Genomic DNA, 6,000 nt, shown 5'->3' on the forward strand with positions numbered 1-6,000 from the left:
ACAGATTTGACGGATCACATAAAACCACATCAGTTTATGAAATTATTTATATGTAATCCTCTTGATCTCATCTTTTTTATGTTTTTATATTTTTTAATAAAATACGTAACTCCACATAATTTAATATTACATCAATAGAATAAAGTGAACAGTATCATTAGACCGCATAATAAAATATCTAATAGTAGCTTTTTTTTTAAAAAACATAAACGCTAATAATATAAGTTTAAAATAAATAATATAAGATTTGAGTGGCATTAATCACATAAAACGTCTTTTTCTTTTTGTGGCATTTAGCCTCTATAATGGTTGCGACTATAGCACCTTTTTTGAAGTGTATTGATTTCCATCCTCTACAATGGATCGAAAAGTCAGATTGAAAGGAAATCTCATAAATTAACGCCCAACTATATATATATATATATATATTATGGACATCTAGATATTTTTCACTAAAATATATACAACTGGCCTGCAAAAGTCTTCATGTGCATCATGTGGGATCTACGATGACGAATATGGATCGATGGATACTAAAGCGAAACAAACAAACATTAAAAACGATTTTTCTGTGACATTTCTGGTCTTGTAGTACTTTTCCTTCTAAATTAGTAAAAAAACCCAACCAAATTAAGTAAAGTGCCCTGTAGTCACGTTCGATATTGGAGAATGGAGATCATCTTTCTCCAAACAAACTTTAAAAATGAATTTTCTGTGAGATTTCTGGTTCGGTACTTGTCCTTCTCAATTAGTAAATGAACAATATGAAACTCTTGATCTGCATGCTAGGCGTGCCCCTATTACATTAATATTTTTAAATACTTTTTTAAAAAACACATGTTCAACTCACTTCCTTAATTAAATATTAAAAAATAAATAAAATACACGAGCTGTCAAAATGAAAAAACAAAAATCACAGGACAAAATAACATTTTCATTACTAAAACCATAACTACATATAATATTATATCAAAAGTTTTATGTGCAGCCACTTTTAGATATTCCTTGTGCACTCTATTGATGTGATTGGTTGCGTCATTTTTTTTAATATAAAATAACTGTTTTGACCAATCACATCAATGAAATATGTAAGAAATAGATAAAAATGATTGTATATAACAAAACTCATATTATATTATAGTAGGGCCTGATCAGGTGGACGCCATGGATTTTTGCATGCATGGATTAGCTAGCTAGCTAGTCATGATCGATGAGTACTTAATAATATTTTGTGCAAAATTGGAAATTAGTTAAGACTTTGATATCATTTTACCTGCCCATGATTTGGTTCTTAGCTAGATTTGTAAAAATTAATTAATACAAAAATGAGAGAGAAATTATGGTAAAAGCTGTTGGATATTATAGATTAACCAAACAGATCATAGATTAGTAATTTGCGGATATGGGGTGATGCTACATGATTTCTCCCAATAAGTTTCCTCCCAAGTTGCCCCTAGTACACGATTTGATGCTTATACCCAATAACCTGCTACTGCTGCATGGGGTCCCTCTCAAATAATATCGTCGAGCGATGTTACTCTGCCGCCAACACCGCTCAAATTGACTGCTAGGCCTAATAGGTCTTTTTATTTTTTTATTCATATTTTTTATAATTTCAAAAAATTTATAAAAAATATTAAAAAAAATATGAATACACTAATAGTTAATTCTTTAACTATATAAACAAATTACAAAAACAATTAAAATAAAAGAGATACCAAAATGAGGTATTAAATTTAAATGTCAAATAGCATTTTCCTAATATTGTACGAGTACAGTCAGCTTTGATCCCTTTCCAATGGATCAGTACTACTACTACTACTCCCAACTTTTACTCCATTTGCTGATCAGATCTCACATTAATCCCTTTATCTCTACACCTGCATGCATTTATCTCTACACCTGCATGCATGTCATAAAGTTGCTGGCCTTCCTAGCAAGTAGGGCAGTAAATGAATCAGTCAATTTGATAATCCGTTCGTTACTCGCTCGGTTAAACTCGAATTGAACTCGACTCGTGAAAAAAAAGCTCGTTCGTGAAAATACATACCCGCTCTATTTGTAAATGATAAATACCCGACAAAACTCGACTCGACTCGACTAAGGCTCGTTAAGGCCTGCTCGCTCGAGTCGACTCGTTAGCTCGACTCAACTAAAACTCATTCATATATTGATAAATATATATATATACACCTATGTGTATATATATATGTATTAGTTAATAATATAAACATACCACTTTTATAACTAAATATATAATATGTAATCTAATTACTTATGTCTATATAGTGAATATATTTCATAGGTATATTTTATAATTTGTATAATAATTAGTCGATAAAATTTAATAATTTCATATACTAGTATGTAGGAACCATATATGAAATAGATATATGTTATCATATTAAGTGTATATATTAATAAAATATACACCAATATAATATATTGTTATTTTGGATAAATATCAACTAGTTGGATATTAATTATTTAAAATTTTATAATTCAATGAATGTTCTACTTGTTAGTTATATAAATTTAATATTAAATTTTTTATTTTTTTAATTTATTAATTATTAAATCTTATTCAAAAAATAAAAAAAAATAAATAATTCAAGTTTGAGCTCGAGCTCGGCTCGACTCGAACTCCTTTGTGAGTCGAACTCGAGCTCGAGCTCGAATTAAGAGTTAAGCTTATCGAGTCGAGCTCAAATACAGAATAAAAAAAAAAAAAAAAAAATCTCAAATTCAAACTCAAATATTTAGAACTTGACAAATCAAAACTCAATTTGACCCGATTCGACTTGATTACATCCCTACTAACAAACTCGCAGCTCGTAACCAAAAAGTAAATCCACTAAGCACTACTACTGTTCGTCTGGTTTATTTCAGCTGTAAGGATTTGATTATACTGCCTCATTAAATTCAATGAGAATATGACAAGTGTATTGAAAAATCTTATCATTTATCCCCTCATTCTAAAAGACACGTGGATTCGACTGACGTCCGGTATTAAAAACACGTGTCTTGGAAATTAAGACTTCAGTCAACTGTTAGCTTTTTTTTTTTTTTTTGCTACCAATTCCTGCCTCAAAAGCCAGTACCATCTTTATGGCAATATCAAGGAGTGAACCAGCCCACTCGTCTCAACCTTATTTAATGGTGAGCCCTCCTCAGCCTCCCAACAATATATGAAATAAGCCAAGGAAGAGAAAGAAGTGTATATCTAAGGAGAAAAATTTTCCAATCTTTATATACATTATATCAAATTCCATACATAAACCCAATACTTAATTCGCTGTAGAACAGCAAAAGAGATAATGAATTGCTCGCTAAGTTGGCCGGAGCCAGTTGTCCGAGTGCAATCCTTATCGGAGAGTGGGATATGTTCAATCCCAGAGCGCTACATCAAGCCTCTCTCTGATAGGCCGACTTCACGGAACACCGTCACTACCACCACCAAGATTTCAGAGACTCACGTCAATATCCCAGTCATTGACCTCCAGAACCTGTTCAGCAACGATCAGAGACTCTGCGACGAGACTCTGAGACTGGTATCGGATGCGTGCCGGGAGTGGGGGTTCTTTCAGATTGTGAACCACGGGGTGAGCCATGAGTTGATGAAGAGTGCCAGAGAGACATGGCGTCAGTTCTTTGGCCTCCCGATTGATTTGAAGCAAGAGTATTCCAACTCCCCGAGTACGTACGAAGGGTATGGCAGTCGTTTGGGAGTGGAGAAGGGGGCAATTTTAGATTGGAGCGACTATTTCTTCCTCCATTACATGCCTCTATCTCTCAGGAACGAGGCTAAATGGCCTGCAGTCCCACCATCATGCAGGTACGTTTTAAAACAAACATGCTGATCTCATTGCAGCGCACGCAAAACTAATATTTTCTGCTTTTTCTTTTTTTTTTAGTTAAGTTACAGTACTCATATCTTTTTTGTCATTAGGGTAAATATGCCATGTATAAAACAGAGGGATTAATGTCTTTTATATGTTATTACATGCATTAAAGGTATGTTCTTCACTGTAATAGTAGCACTGTGCTTGACATTGAATACAGGACCTCATTTCTCTGATCTGATGGATCGTTCTTCGAAGTTGCAGAGTTAATTACTATGCAATTAATAACAAGTTCGCTTTTGGACCTTGATGCCGCTGGTGTTTGTTTCTTCCAGTTCAGCATATATAAGCCAATTTGTAAACAGGAAAAAAGAAAGAGAAAAAGAAAAAGATCATTTTCACTGATTCGTGACTATAATATTAGTTATATTACGTACAGTTATTTTTACATATTCATTGTGTACTCTATTGATATGATTAGTCAAAGTATTATTATTAAAAATTAGTTATACATACAATCACTTTTACATATTTTTGTGCATACTGATTATTGGTCAAAATAGTTATTTTATATTAAAAAAAAAGTGACACAGTCAATCATATTAGTAGAGTGCATAAAAAGCATACAAAAGTAACTATACATATAAAATTTTTGTCGAGTTTCCAAGTTATATATATGCGAAAAATTATCCGTAATCACGAGCTGCCTAAATTGGCGCTAGACCTTGCAAACATGTGAAGCATAAGTGTCATACCCTAACTTCGAATTTATGATTAATAATCATGTATTTGTTCTAATACATGTTAAATTAACGTCCCCTTATTTCCAAGACATAAAATTATATATATAAATATTTATATACTTTTATATATAAAATAATGTAATCACTTTATTTTGGATGTTGATTGATCAAGATGATCAGCGAGTTGCACGTTAAGCATATAAATAATTAATTATTTTTTATGTTGGATATAGGAAAATGATTGCAGAATATGGTGATGAAACGGTAAAGCTATGTGGAAGATTGATGAAGATATTGTCCATAAATCTTGGACTAGGGGAGGAGTATCTTCAAACTGCTTTTGGAGGTAGTGAGAGCATAGGTGCATGCTTAAGGGTGAATTTTTACCCGAAATGTCCACAACCTGATCTCACTCTTGGTCTGTCTCCACACTCCGATCCCGGTGGCTTTACCCTTCTCCTGCCTGATGAGGACGTGTCCGGACTTCAAGTCCTCAAATGTAATGACTGGGTTACTGTTAAACCTGTTCCAAATGCTTTCATTGTCAACATAGGGGATCAAATTCAGGTTACTGATCTCTCCAGCTTCTTTTTTTCTTTTTATGATCCTTTATTTATACTGACAACTTAATTAACTTATAGTTCTATTCATAATCAGTGATTTGAGATGCCATATATTATATACAAATGATCATGTTTCTTAATTTAGGTGCTGAGTAATGCAATTTACAAGAGTGTGGAGCACAGGGTGATCGTGAATGCAGTGAAAGACCGAGTTTCGCTGGCCTTATTTTACAACCCGAGTTTCGCTGGCCTTATTTTACAACCCGAAGAGCGATTTACTCATCCAACCTGCCGAGCAGCTTGTGACCGAGGATCGACCTGCACTTTATTCACCAATGACATTTGAAGAATACAGACTTTATATCAGGACAAAGGGTCCTCGTGGCAAGGCTCAACTAGTCGAATCCTTAAAATCTACGAGATAAATTCAAGATATAATAATTAATATTGTGTTATTTTTCCAAAACGCCTCGGTTGATCTGCCATGCATGCAGTACCTTCTGAATTATAGTCCATCCTTTTCAATCTGTAATGTACGTTAATAAAAACGTCTTGAATTGCATGAGAAAAGTTATGATAGACAACTTTAGTTCACAACGATGGATGAACCTTTTCATAGTGCTTTTTATAATGAAGTACGCATATATTTTTTTCTTCTCCATCCAGGAAGGAAAGAAAATAATTGAATAACTTTACTGCTATTATTGACAGGATAAACCAAATCAACAACAACATGATTTTAAGAATTAGGAATATACATAGTTACTATATACACAATAGTTACCATACGTCCTAGTATAGTCAATGTATCTATTTAATTGTAATTTCTTTCAATGTAAAATGTATGGTAGA

The 6,000-nt window shown here is 32.9% G+C and overlaps 1 pseudogene; it reads left to right on the plus strand.

Moving 5' to 3' along the window:
- Positions 1–3,178: 3,178 nt before the first annotated feature.
- Positions 3,179–5,656, plus strand: LOC108995121 (annotated as a pseudogene).
- The last annotated feature ends 344 nt before the right edge of the window (positions 5,657–6,000 follow it).

This window comes from Juglans regia, chromosome 4, assembly GCF_001411555.2.
Source record: "Juglans regia cultivar Chandler chromosome 4, Walnut 2.0, whole genome shotgun sequence".
NCBI lineage: Eukaryota > Viridiplantae > Streptophyta > Magnoliopsida > Fagales > Juglandaceae > Juglans > Juglans regia.